This window comes from Petromyzon marinus, chromosome 23 (assembly GCF_048934315.1).
Source record: "Petromyzon marinus isolate PM22_M1 ecotype Great Lakes invasive population chromosome 23, UKy_Petmar_22M1.pri1.0, whole genome shotgun sequence".
NCBI classification, from domain to species: Eukaryota; Metazoa; Chordata; class Hyperoartia; order Petromyzontiformes; family Petromyzontidae; genus Petromyzon; species Petromyzon marinus.
In genome coordinates this window covers 4,850,309-4,865,189 of record NC_133689.1, presented here as the reverse complement: position 1 = coordinate 4,865,189, position 14,881 = coordinate 4,850,309, and the positions used below count along the sequence as shown (strand labels likewise).

General features: G+C 46.7%; 1 protein-coding gene across 1 annotated transcript in view; it reads left to right on the top strand.

Annotated features, from left to right (window-relative positions):
* Positions 1–4,007: 4,007 nt before the first annotated feature.
* The window catches only part of LOC116945210 (uncharacterized), an 87,501-nt gene continuing 76,627 nt past the window's right edge, over positions 4,008–14,881 (top strand). Inside the window, exon 1 of the mRNA XM_032959496.2 lies at positions 4,008–4,108. The gene's annotated coding sequence lies outside the window, so the exon portion shown is untranslated. The remainder of the gene's footprint in view (positions 4,109–14,881) is intronic.

Sequence of the window (14,881 nt, the reverse complement as noted above, 5' to 3'; positions counted from 1 at the left end):
AAAAAACACGTCTGTTTTTGTGTGCGCATGTGTGTGCGTGTGTGAGAATTAGGCGAGAGTAAAGAAAGATCTAGGGCCCGTTAGCTCCACGTGGAGGGAGGCGCGTTTCAATGCATTGGGACAGAGAGATGCGTCAGACACGCACGGGAAAAACCATGGGTACCGAGTTACCCGCCTGCATTGGCATGTTTTGGCCAATTGCATCCAATTGCATTTACCGCAACGAATAGAGTGTGGAGGGGGTGTAACCGCAGGGGTAACACGCAGTGTCGGATTATCCTAGTAGCAAAAGTAGCTACAAATGTAGCTACGGGCCCCGCACTTTCAAGGGCCCCGCGCTAAATGCTTTCAAGCGATCAATTCCGGTTCAGTGATTCTGCACTTGCTCTATTACTATAGTACTATACCGCCTTCAACTTTTATGAACGACTGGGTGTTTAAGGTTAGCGATTTGTCGTATTATCTGTCTGTATAGCAAATGAAAAAATACAATTACTTTACAAATGCAAGTTTTAATATTTACGTGTGTTTTTATTTATTTAGGGCCCCTTCATAACATATGCTACAGGCCCCGCACGAGCTTAATCCGTCACTGCTGCCTTCTGCCCACCTCGCAGCACATGCCTACAACACCTGGTACTCACAGGCAGTCTACCATCCAACAGATGTTAATCGCTGCATCGTGCGAACTACGCTGCATTCTATTGCTCTCTAGAATCGTCGAGAAAATCAGTGTCGTGACGTCTGACCTCTTTCTCCTCCGAATATATGCCCTGTCTCCTCCCCCACCCCACCACCTACCCTGGACATCCACCAGCCTGCCACCATGTGTGTGTGTGCTGTATGCTGAACTTCTTTCGCACCGTACGTTTTAATCAGACAACCACCTCCGCCAAGTAAAGAGTCCACGTCCATCATCGATCCTCTGCTGCCTACCAAACCCGTCCTCTCGCTGCCTACCCACGTACATCACCGTGCCTTCCTCCGAGCCCTCCATTGCGTTCCCTTATAGCTCTCAAGGCCGCTGCTGTCCCTCCTGGAGAAACAAAAAAGAAAACACCCCCCCCCTAACGCCCGCCCCCCACAAACACACACACACTGGACCCAAACATCTCCGCTGATCTCCCATCTCAAGACCTCCCTTCCCTTTTTGAACGTATTTCTCCAACCTGTGCCAAACATCTCCATTGCCCGGCGGTAGCGCGTTCGCAGTTTGTTGTTGCATAGGTCCACGGTTCCAATCCGAGCGGCCGCCCTAGTTAATACTGCGGTGTGTAATTCTGATACGGCAAATAATAACAATACGTTCCGTCTGCTTCGCTCACAGTGGACGATGAAGATGCTCTGATGTCATTCGCAAGGGGTTAGGCCATTGCGTTCCGACGTCAGGGCCAATATTTGCCAACATTCGACGATAACTCGTGTAGCAATCATCGCCCCCTACTGGCAGAATAATGCCACGGGTCTCTGGCGAATGAGACTCTACCCTGACCTCTTTAGCTATCACCTGGTTAATCAAAATCGACATGAAAAACTGAACTACAATCTGGTTTACGCCGAAGTTTTCATAGGCGCTGCTACTTGCGAATAGCACTTGCCTCCAGCCTGTTAAGGCTACGTGGGAGAGCTTTGTCTTTGTTTACTTGTGTGCGTGTATATATGTGTATACGTGTGTCTAAGTGTGTCTGTGTATATGGCCGGGCGGATATGTGTGTATATAGTGACCCGAGTTCGATTCCCGCTCACGGTGGGCGTCCCCTAGGTCGACTCAGCCTCAAATGAGCACCTGGTGCTCTGTGAAAACATTACCACTGGGGAGACAAAGGCGGCCGGGCGTGGTGTTGGTCACCCACTCCCTCGCGTGCCGTTCCGGCCTGCATAGGCGTTCACTAACAGCACTTGCTCCAAAAGTCTGTTCAGGCTGTACAGGGGATCTTTGCCTTTTCTTTCTCAAAGCAGTGATCTTAATTGGTACTAGCTAACTTGACCCGGCAATCTGCGTGGGCTATCCGGGTGTGGGGGGGACCTTTATCTTTGTGTGGGGCGCGCACAGTGTTTAAGGTACGAGTACAGTCTAACTTTGACGTGGCCTTGTACGTCCCAATTATATTCTAGCAAAAAAAAAACAAATCCTGGCCACCCCCTTTGTGTGCGGAAAACCTCCCCTCCACACCCCTCCCCTCACACCCCTCCCCTCCCCTCCACACCCCGCCCCTCCCCTCCACACCCCGCCCCTCCCCTCCACACCCCGCCCCTCCACACCCCTCCCCTCCACACCCCTCCCCTTCCCTCCACACCCCTCCTCCCCTCCCCTCCACACCCCTCCACACCCCTCCCCTCCACACCCCTCCACCCCCCGCCCTTCCCCTCCACACCCCGCCCCTCCCATCCCCTCCCCTCCCCACCTCCCCCAACACAGTGAGCTTATACACAGCCCCTTTGAGATGTATCATTCAGCACACACACGCACGTGTGTGTACTATATGAAATGTGTGTATGCACGCTATGTGTGTGTGGGCTCGGTGTGTGTTTGTGAATGCAGTGGTGTGCTGGCTATGTGCGCATGCTATGGTGGTGTGCGGAGACTATATTTGTGTGTGTGTGTAGGCTATGCGTATGCAGGCTGTGTGTATGTGCAAGCTCTGTGTCTATGAAGACTATTTGTGGTTGCTGTGTGTGCAGGCTATGTGTGTGTAGGCTATCTATGTATGCAGGCTATGTGTGCATGCTATGTGAAAGCCGTGTGTCTATTCAGAATACAGTTATTGTGGATGATGTGTGTTGCAGGATATGTGTGTGTATATGCAGGCTATATGCGTATTACTACGTGTGTAGCCTCTTATACTTGGATAACACAAATAAATTAATTATAACTATTGACCAAACATCCAAACGTATCAGGCCCACTTCTGACGCACAGACTTGAGACTCCGTGAAGCCATTCCCGGACATATAAAAGAGAAAATTAAAAGCAGGATTGTTGTGATCTCCTTTCGTCATAACAGAGGCGGTCGTGACTCGAGTTATGTAAATGTCAATGAACTCAGTGGCTTGGCAATCTGCACATCGAGAGTCGCGTGCGGCTCTTTAAAAGCGATTTGTTTCGTGACGTCGTTGATTTAGGACACCCATCACCTTCTCGAAATTATTTTTTTTACCGATTTCGAAAAAAAATGGCTCTACTCTTTCTCACTTCTCACTTTGGTTGCTGGACCCTGGGCTAAACAAACCTCTCTCTCTGACGCTTCGCACAACAAATATGGCCAAGTCTAAGCCCATTGCGCGCCGCGTATCGATCAGTACCCACTCTTCGTAAGTCCACGATGTTGTTGTCTTCTCTTTTCTATTCGGTTGTACGCAATGGTTATTTTTTTCCCGGTCGTTGTTGAAGTCACCCCTGCGGCCACTAATGGCCGCTTTTTTATTTCAGTGTAAATTATTTGTTTTAATTAAATCGAATTAAGAACGCTTATCGAACCCGCCATAATTACGCCCGGGGTTTAATATCTAAATTAGCTCGATATTACCATGGACGCTGCTATTGTCCGGCTTGCAGTTGGCGGCGTTATTGGCGTAAGGCACTGCCACGAGAGTTCAAGGTACCGCCCATCCATAACAATCCAACGTTATCGGCGTGGCAGAGATGGACGTGGCTGGGCGCCTAAATAATTCCCCGGCCACAGCCTTGCAAACCGTTCCGGCTGAAGTGAGGGCGGTGGTTGTGCTTCTGATCGGAGTGTGGCCCAGGGTTACCGGATGAGTTCCGTGCCAAAACGAATTGTGGCCGGAGCTTGCGGCGGTGGTGGTGGTGGTGGCGGTGGGGGTGGATTTGTAGTGCATTGTGTGATGGAGGTGAATTTTGTTTTAGCGGAGGGCGGGTGGGTGGGGTGGCCGGAGCAGACTGCGTCGGCAGGAGCTTGTGTGCTGTTTGTCCTCTTTCTCTTTTGGAATGTTCCACTGGCGCGCACTGCGTGGATTGAGAGTGGAGAAAGAGGAGGAGGAGGTGGTGGAGGAGGAGGCACTGTTGGTGGTGGAGGGTTATACGCGACCTTGACGGAGAATTCTCAGTTGTGCAACTTTAATCAAAATCGGCCAAGGCTTTCTGCAGGTAAACACTTGGGGCAAGAGGGGATCCCCCTCGCCCCCACACCCTCACGCGCGCGCACCGCCAAACACAAAAGAGGGTTGCGTGATATTTTTATGTTATTTTACACGTGGTGGATGGAACAAACCCCTTGTCTGTTTTTTTTGTTTTATGCTCACCCACAATCTGTATGCAATCGGAGCCTTTATATTGTACAACGAAATATCCATCGTAGCAAATTCGAGTGTTGAAAAACTCGGAATTTCTGTGCCAAACTTTTTCGTGCGGTACCGCGTCTGACCGCGGTGTACGAGCACAAATAACACAACTCGACAACGAGGCGACGTTCCGGGCAATGGCCCTTCCGCATAGCGTGTACCGGTCCAGGAAGAAGAAAACAAGCTAAACGCCATTGGTTGGGTTGAGAAGCAAGTGAACACACATGATGCTAGTCATAATTCGCTATGTAACACGATTTTTGTCCCTGGGTAGTAAGTTTAATTTTTTATTGCTTATGCCTAAAAAGTGCAGAAAATGACTATTATTATTCCCCAGAAACGTTGCTTTTGTGACCAGGACTTTACGTGAAGGAATGACACAAATGCACACCACGTTTTCTCATTGGAAATACGTACATTTCAAAATATCACTGTCCTGGTCACAAAAGCAAAAGTTTGTGGGGAAGAATATCCATTTTCTGTACTTTTGAGGCATAAGCCAATTAGGAAATAACACTTACTACCCAGGAACAATTTTTTTTGTACACAGTGTAATGATTACATTTATATATCGCTTGTCATCAATGATCTCAAAGCGCTGCACAGGACACAGCAGCAGCAGCAGACACTCAGCATAACAATAATATTATGAATACATTTTAAGAAGAATTTACTGAATGAACTAAACTTTAATAAGCGGAAGCGTACATGAGTTGGTTTTAAGGCTTATTTGAAAAATGTCCACAGACTCAGAGATCCCTGATGTCTCGTAGAAGATTGTCCCATTGTCTAGCGGGGGCTACACGGGGAAAAATCTCGGTCACCCATAGACCGAAACCTCGAACCTGGGAATACAGAGAGAAGATCTGCATCATGCCCAGATCTTAGGAACCTTGAGGGGACATCTGGGTGCAGCATGTTAATGATGGAGGCTGGGGCAAGATGGTACACTGCTTTGTAAGTTAACAAAAGGATTTTAAAATTGTATTCTATGTGAAACTGGAAGCTAGTACAGGGAGGCTAGGGAGGGTGTAAAATGACGTGCAAGTGCTCTGGTTAACACCCTAGGAGGGAAACCACAGTGTGTGAAGCAGTACGACTCTTTTTAACGAGTCTCCTGCTTTCAGATTGGGTTTTACTTGTAATTTTAAGACTTTTTTTTCCTTTCTGAGATTAACGATGACTGTTGCATACGTGTGGGAAAAAACGGGAGCACCTGGAGAGAACCCCACGCGTTCTGGGGGGAGGAATACTCCATCGTGATCACTCGTTTCTCCAGCGTTCGTATCGCAGATGGGAATTCTGCTGCTGCTTCTGCTACTGTAAATGCGCTGTATTTTTGATTTACACGTGGCCATGGCAATATGGGAATGGGAAAGCTTCTGCTCCGCTTCGGGCGTTTTGTAAGCACGGATTTGAAGTACCAAAGACCTTTATTGACACCGGGTACGAGTTTTAAGGGGTGCGTCTTACTTCGGAGAATTGTGTTACTTGTGGTATACAGCAAGGCCGTAATTATCACATCTCCCCCAATTTTCAAATATGCTCAAAATGTCCCCCCTAATATATTGCTATAAAAAATAAAAAAATTGCAATGCTATGTAAATTAAAAAAACTATTTGATAAACCTTGGCCACAATATCTGGACTTGTCTTCATATAAATCAATGCATAGATTGCTGTTTATATGATTGTGGTTATGGTTGTACTTTATTAATCCCAAATATCAAACATTACATACAATGAAACAAGAAATGGTAAAAATAAATAAAAACAGAGCAATGTAATGCAATACACTATTAGACATTATTGTCAAAAATAAATAAAAAGTCCATCCCATGAGTTAGTTAATTTTTAAATATTTTGGGCAGGAAATGGCAGGAAATGAGTTTTCAAATTTAGATTTTGTTTTTTCTTCCGGGTTGGGACCCCCAGACCCCCTGGAAGATTTGGTCCCCCCCAATGTTGACTCCATGGCTACGGCCTTGGTATACGGTACTGGAGAATACGGTATTTGTAGAAATGTAATCGCTCCAAAGTAGCATCTGACTGCATGAAAAACAACAGAGGCTCGCAGCTCTGATTATGTATTTCATTTGTGAAATAAATATACATTTCGTGGTTTCATCGAATGAGATCAAACCACACCTATATACAGCCCCTTTGTCACTCCACTGCTGGATCAAGGCCTCCCCATTCCGTGTCGGTCATGGGGGGCTATTTGACCATACTTCACCACGCCGGTCAGTGCAGGTTGGTGAAGGGATGCGGCACGTGACCGACGCAGACACCACGAAAATGCGATAAATGTTAACAAAGTGACTAAGGGCAGCGGAAAACAATGAACATCACGGTCTAATCAAAATCAATTTCGAAGGTTTTCATCACAGCCTAATCAATCATTCTTCTTCAAACTCAGGTTTGGTCGGGATAGAATTTAGAATGTAGAATCTGATAACGATGTCTGTGCGTGGAGTATCATTGTACAGTTCCCTGAGGTGTGTTCTCATTTACAAAACCCTACAAGTGCCATTTGCATCGTAATATTTTAAAATCACAATCTTAATTTATCCTCGGGAAATCCGATGAGCTATGAAGCTCTTTTTTCACAGATGTCCAGTAGGGGCGGGTCACCAAAGTAGGGGAGTGCCATTGTACATTACTGATTTTAATGCACTCGTGCCAGAGATGCGTTCCCGAACATTTTTCTCATTAAATCTGAAAATAGAAGACGTAAAAGCCTGAAAACTGGGCATAGCTTACGACTTTTCTGACGATCCGATCAATGGTCCGTTTGTAAATCCATCGGAAAGGCGTCACAGTTGACGAGGACACGCACGTGACACCACGTCTTGTGTAGCGAGTTGATGGCCTCAATCCGGTCACCAATGACTGTACAACAACAACAGCAACACCCATCATATTTCACTTTTCATATGTTACTTAAGTTTAGCTTATTACGGGGGTTTTTTTGCCAGCTGGCCAGGATTGGGTAAAACCTATCCCACTGTTCACCCAGGCAACTGGACAGCAAGCACGGACTAACACGTGCTATTAACCTGTCATTAAACACTTAACAGCAACATATTTAACAATCATAGAAACAAATATACTCTTTTTTTTACTTGAAAAGTTTCGTACTTAAAGTCTCATCAACCATCCGGGACTCTGTTCCAGCACCCATCCCTTTCTGAGAATTACAAATTACAAATACTTCGTTGTGATTGAAGTGCTATGAACAACCGCCATAGCCGGGGCCTGTGACTCGGTGCGCGCCGGCTCGCGTGATCGATGAGAAGCAATTGAAGTGACCTCACAAAGTACTTCTCTGACGTCATCTTCGAAAGGTCGTTCTCGAACGCCGGGGTGGGGGGGGGGATTGCTGCCCTCCTTTCTGCGAGAGTTCCAAACGGAAATGTCTTAACCTCTCCTTACTTGCTGCCAAAGCCATCGACTTGGAACGTAAATAATTACGAACAACTACGAACAACTGCTTTTGTTTCGCGTTTCATATCGTCAGCCATGGTCAATCCACTGCTGGATGAAGTTCCCCCCGCCACCCACCCCCCCCCCCCAAAAAAAAAACAAATCCACCGCAGCCTCCCCAACTTATGCCGCGGTTGTAGCGATCCAATCTCAATGCTCCATCTCCTCGGTTGAACGTCCTTCTCTCAGGCCCGTTTCGCATGAGCAACGCTGCAGCATAAATGTTTTCCGCTACGCAACTGTGCAGCACGTCCGAAGCTTTCCGCACGCGGTGTGAGGGCAGCGCATTCCCAGACTCAAAGGCAGTCCATTGTCCTCGCGCTGAATTCAATCAAGACCCCCGGAGCCATCACTGCAGCCTCCTCATCAGCGTCACTTGCCCATGTCGCGCTCCCACGCCACCGTTATCACGGCCAGGATAAGGAGCGAGACACTTCACTGTGACACAAGGCAGGCCACACACACACACACACACCCGTCCGACCGCCACACCGCCGGCCCCACCGACTGCCCCCACCCCTCCAGCCTCACCACCCCCCCCCCTCCCCGCCCCTCCCCCACCCCCCCCCAACTTCCCAAACAACTTTTCCTCGTGGCAGAGATTTGGGATTAAACAATCTCCGGGCGATTGTTTAGGTTTTTTTGTCGGGAGTCGGGACTGAGTGGCTTGAAAGTGGCTTCTGTGGGTGAGTGGATGGATTGACGGGTAGTCGTCTGTGTGGTGGGTGGATCGGTGGGTGGGTGAGTGGATGGACGGGTAGTCGTCTGTGTGGGTGGGTGGATCGGTGGGTGGGTGGGTGAGTGGATGGACGGGTAGTCGTCTGTGTGGGTGGGTGGATCGGTGGGTGGGTGGGTGAGTGGATGGATGGGTAGTCGTCTGTGTGGGTGGGTGGATCGGTGGGTGGGTGAGTGGATGGATGGGTAGTCGTCTGTGTGGGTGGGTGGATCGGTGGGTGGGTGAGTGGATGGATGGATGGGTAGTCGTCTGTGTGGGTGGGTGGATCGGTGGGTGGGTGAGTGGATGGATGGATGGGTACTCGTCTGTGTGGGTGGGTGGATCGGTGGGTGGGTGAGTGGATGGATGGATGGGTAGTCGTCTGTGTGGGTGGGTGGGTGGGTTTGTGGATGATGGTGTTGGTTGGGAGTGTGGCTTTGTGTGTAGACAAAATATACAACCTGTAGGTATCAGTGGCAGATACAAGGGGCGACTACAAACAACGAGAGATACGAGTGAGACATTCCAGGGCTGCATCCTTCCCCTTTACATTTCGGCAGATGCGGCAAACAAATCTGAACCGACGAGACAGAAAACAAAACAATGCTACAAGTGAGAGAAACGATGATTTCAAATGAGACCATGAATATTGGATGAAAAATATTTAATTCTTGAATGGAATTGTGAACTTCAATCGTTATTGTTCATGAAATTTCTCCGGGGTTGAGGGGGGGGGGTGTAGGAGGCGGGGGGGGGGAGGTGATAAGTCTAAGAAACATTTTTTTTTTAAATGTGTAAACTTGATTTCCTTGTTGTCACATATGGGACGAAGCACCCAGTTCCATACCTCGCAATACCCGATAAAAATCCACATCATGGAGTTCAGGATCATCGACGATCCAACGTTCACCAATTCACTCACTGGCAGTCAGTCGCCTTCTTATCACTCATCTATAGCTGCAACGACGAATACAGCTACTGTCGCCGTGAACGTCACTCGGTGATTTCTTGCTGCCGTGTTAAATACAGTGAGGGAAAAAAAGCATTTGATCCCCTGCTGATTTTGTACGTTTGCCCACTGACAAAGAAATGATCAGCCTATAATTTTAATGGTAGGTTTATTTGAACATCGAGAGACAAAATAACAACAAAAACATCCAGAAAATCGCATGTCAAAAATGTTATGAATTGATTTGCATTTTAATGAGGGCAATAAGTATTTGACCCCCTCTCAATCAGAAAAATTGCTGGCTCCCTGGTGTCTTTTATACAGGTAACGAGCTAAGATTAGGAGCGCACTCTTAAAGGGAGTGCTCCTAATCTCAGCTTGTTACCTGTATAAAAGACACCTGTCCACAGAAGCAATCAATCAATCAGATTCCAAACTCTCCACCATGGCCAAGACCAAATAGCTCTCCAAGGATGTCAGGGACAAGATTGTAAACCTACACAAGACTGGAATGGGCTACAAGACCATTGCCAAGCAGCTTGGTGAGAAGGTGACAACAGTTGGTGCGATTATTCGCAAATGGAAGAAACACAAAAGAACTGTCAATCTCCCTCGGCCTGGGGCTCAATGCAAGATCTCACCTCGTGGAGTTGCAATTATCATGAGAACGGTGAGGAATCAGCCCAGAACTACACGGGAGGATCTTGTCAATGATCTCAAGGCAGCTGGGACCATAGTCACCAAGAAAACAATAGGTAACACATTACGCCGTGAAGGACTGAAATCCTGCAGCGCCCGCAAAGTCCCCCTGCTCAAGAAAGCACATATACATGCCCGTCTGAAGTTTGCAAATGAACATATGAATGATTCAGAGGACAACTGGGTGAAAGTGTTGTGGTCAGATGAGACCAAAATGGAGCTCTTTGGCATCAACTCAACTCGACGTGTTTGGAGGAGGAGGAATGCTGCCTATGACCCCAAGAACACCATCCCCACCGTCAAACATGGAGGTGGAAACATTATGCTTTGGGTTTTTTTTTCTGCTAAGGGGACAGGACAACTTCACCGCATCAAAGGGACGATGGACGGGGCCATGTACCGTCAAATATTGGGTTTGAACCTCCGTCCCTCAGCCAGGGCATTGAAAATAGGTCGTGGATGGGTATTCCAGCATGACAATGACCCAAAACACACGGCCAAGGCAACATAGGAGTGGCTCAAGAAGAAACACATTAAGGTCCTGGAGTGGCCTAGCCAGTCTCCAGACCTTAATCCCATAGAAAATCTGTGGAAGGAGCTGAAGGTTCGAGTTGCCAAACGTCAGCCTCGAAACCTTAATGACTTGGAGAAGATCTGCAAAGAGGAGTGGGACAAAATCCCTCCTGAGATGTGTGCAAACCTGGTGGCCAACTACAAGAAACGTCTGACCTCTGTGATTGCCAACAAGGGTTTTGCCACCAAGTACGAAGTCATGTTTTGCAGAGGGGTCAAATACTTATTTCCCTCATTAAAATGCAAATCAATTCATAACATTTTTGACATGCGTTTTTCTGGATTTTTCTTTGTTATCCTGTCTCTCACTGTTCAAATAAACCTCCCATCAAAATTATAGACTGATCATTTCTTTGTCAGTGGGCAAACGTACAAAATCAGCAGGGGGAAGTCAAGGTTGTAATGAATGGGAAAAGAGAAAGTAACGGGAAAAGAGAGAGCTAGTGGGGGGAAAAAAAAAGCTGTAAGACTAACATGTGCATTTAATTTTACCAGGTGAGGCCCACTGAACTTTGTAGCATTTTTTCAGAAGCGACCTGGCCACAAGTGATGGCTCGATGATGTGGCTGATCACGTGGACATTTACAGCAGCCACAAACTCTAGACGAATGTTTCTAAATGTGTACTCTTTTTGGTTCTTTCGGTAAAGTCACGTAGGTATATATATAAAAAAAATCACGACGTTTCGGGCGCAACACAAGCGTCCGTCATCAGGTGGGAAAGCATGGCCTGCTGCATCAGAGTCGTGATTTATTTTATTTTCTACCTACGTGACTTTACCGAAAGAACCAAAGAGTATGGATTCCTGCAGTCACGAAAGCTTAAAATCAAGATTATTTCTAAATGTGTAGGGGGGGGGGAAAACCGGAGGACCCGGTGAAAAATCCAAACTCCAAATATAGAGCAGGCGTCAGGGTCGGGATCGAACCCATGGCCTCCTGCATACCAGGCGAGGTAGTTAACATAATAGGGAAAGGAATGGAGAAACGGGAGCCAAGGGTCAAGAGAGATGTGGATGTTGGGAGGAGGAGGCTGGATGAGGGCCTCGACTCTGCTGCTGCTGTACGGAGGGGCGGCGTCTGTTTTCACAGTGGGCGGCGACGGCGGCAGGGAGAGGGATTCAGAGTGGAGGTGGCCACACAGAAGTAGATTTTACATATATATACATACAGCAGTCAATGAGCATTAGGAGATAGTTTATTTACCGAGCACTGCATCCTTCCTTGGCAAGATACAAACCAGAGCCAGCCATCTCCCTCTTCCTTCTCTTGTGAGAGGAGCCATCCTACTGATCACCATCATCATCATCAATCATTATCGTAGTCTCATTATCTCATTCTCACTCCATGATACGCTCTCTCTCTGCTGGTTTGTTTACAGTTGTTGATCTGGGCCTTTTGTGGAATGAATGGCGTTGGGATGTGCTCTAGATTTTCGAATTAAACCCCCCCCCCAAAAAACGTTGAAACCCAGGCCTAGATATTACATTTCGGACGATCCAAATAAAAACACGTTTTGGATTATCTAAAGGGAAGTCAAGCCACGAATATGACGTGACTTCTGTTGCTTTCCTGCCAACAATAGTGTTACAGGGCATAAGTGACGTCTTTTTTGTGAGCCTGAAGATACAGAATGATGTAAATATTTCCGGAAAAAACATGAAAATCCAAAAATTACAAATTCACGCCGAGGATGTTGACCCCCCCCACCCCAATCAAGGCCACCTCATCCCATGTCGTTCACCCTCTCTCAGCTTAAAAACACAACAAAGGTTACTCAGTGGCCCAAAACACAGAGAGAGATTCGCTCCGTGGTGTAAGCCATGTGTTTCACGTCGTGTTTCAGTGAGTTTGTGTTAGTAAGCCATGTGTTTCACGTCGTGTATCAGTGCCTTTGTGTTAGTAAGCCATGTGTTTCACGTCGTGTATCAGTGAGTTTGTGTTAGTAAGCCATGTGTTTCACGTCGTGTGTCAGTGAGTTTGTGTTAGTAAGCCATGTGTTTCACGTCGTGTATCAGTGAGTTTGTGTTAGTAAGCCATGTGTTTCACGTCATGTATCAGTGAGTTTGTGTTAGTAAGCCATGTGTTTCACGTCGTGTGTCAGTGAGTTTGTGTTAGTAAGCCATGTGTTTCACGTCGTGTTTCAGTGAGTTTGTGTTAGTAAGCCATGTGTTTCACGTCGTGTGTCAGTGAGTTTGTGTTAGTAAGCCATGTGTTTCACGTCGTGTGTCAGTGAGTTTGTGTTAGTAAGCCATGTGTTTCACGTTGTGTATCAGTGAGTTTGTGTTAGTAAGCCATGTGTTTCACGTCGTGTGTCAGTGAGCTTGTGTTAGTAAGCCGTGTGTTTCACGTCGTGTATCAGTGAGTTTGTGTTAGTAAGCCGTGTGTTTCACGTGGTGTGTCAGCGAGTTTGTGTTAGTAAGCCGTGTGTTTCACGTCGTGTATCAGTGAGTTTGTGTTAGTAAGCCGTGTGTTTCACGTGGTGTATCAGTGAGTTTGTGTTAGTAAGCCATGTGTTTCACGTCGTGTGTCAGTGAGTTTGTGTTAGTAAGCCATGTGTTTCACGTCGTGTGTCAGTGAGTTTGTGTTAGTAAGCCGTGTGTTTCACGTGGTGTGTCAGTGAGTTTGTGTTAGTAAGCCATGTGTTTCACGTCGTGTATCAGTGAGTTTGTGTTAGTAAGCCATGTGTTTCACGTCGTGTATCAGTGAGTTTGTGTTAGTAAGCCATGTGTTTCACGTCGTGTATCAGTGCCTTTGTGTTAGTAAGCCATGTGTTTCACGTCGTGTATCAGTGAGTTTGTGTTAGTAAGCCATGTGTTTCACGTCGTGTGTCAGTGAGTTTGTGTTAGTAAGCCATGTGTTTCACGTCGTGTATCAGTGAGTTTGTGTTAGTAAGCCATGTGTTTCACGTCGTGTTTCAGTGAGTTTGTGTTAGTAAGCCATGTGTTTCACGTCATGTATCAGTGAGTTTGTGTTAGTAAGCCATGTGTTTCACGTCGTGTGTCAGTGAGTTTGTGTTAGTAAGCCATGTGTTTCACGTCGTGTTTCAGTGAGTTTGTGTTAGTAAGCCATGTGTTTCACGTCGTGTGTCAGTGAGTTTGTGTTAGTAAGCCATGTGTTTCACGTCGTGTGTCAGTGAGTTTGTGTTAGTAAGCCATGTGTTTCACGTTGTGTATCAGTGAGTTTGTGTTAGTAAGCCATGTGTTTCACGTCGTGTGTCAGTGAGCTTGTGTTAGTAAGCCGTGTGTTTCACGTCGTGTATCAGTGAGTTTGTGTTAGTAAGCCGTGTGTTTCACGTCGTGTATCAGTGACTTTGTGTTAGTAAGCCATGTGTTTCACGTCGTGTATCTGAGTTTGTGTTAGTAAGCCATGTGTTTCACGTCGTGTGTCAGTGAGTTTGTGTTAGTAAGCCATGTGTTTCACGTTGTGTGTTGGTGAGTTTGTGTTAGTAACCCATGTGTTTCACGTTGTGTATCAGTGAGTTTGTGTTAGTAAGCCATGTGTTTCACGTCGTGTATCAGTGAGTTTGTGTTAGTAAGCCATGTGTTTCACGTCGTGTATCAGTGAGGTTGTGTTAGTAAGCCATGTGTTTCACGTCGTGTGTCAGTGAGTTTGTGTTAGTAAGCCATGTGTTTCACGTTGTGTATCAGTGAGTTTGTGTTAGTAAGCCATGTGTTTCACGTCGTGTATCAGTGAGTTTGTGTTAGTAAGCCATGTGTTTCACGTCGTGTATCAGTGAGTTTGTGTTAGTAAGCCATTTGTTTCACGTCGTGTATCAGTGAGTTTGTGTTAGTAAGCCATGTGTTTTATGTCGTGTATCAGTGAGTTTGTGTTAGTAAGCCATGTGTTTCACGTCGTGTGTCAGTGAGTTTGTGTTAGTAAGCCATGTGTTTCACGTCGTGTGTCAGTGAGTTTGTGTTAGTAAGCCGTGTGTTTCACGTGGTGTGTCAGTGAGTTTGTGTTAGTAAGCCATGTGTTTCACGTCGTGTGTCAGTGAGTTTGTGTTAGTAAGCCATGTGTTTCACGTGGTGTATCAGTGAGGTTGTGTTAGTAAGCCATGTGTTTCACGTTGTGTATCAGTGAGTTTGTGTTAGTAAGCCGTGTGTTTCACGTCGTGTATCAGTGAGTTTGTGTTAGTAAGCCATGTGTTTCACGTTGT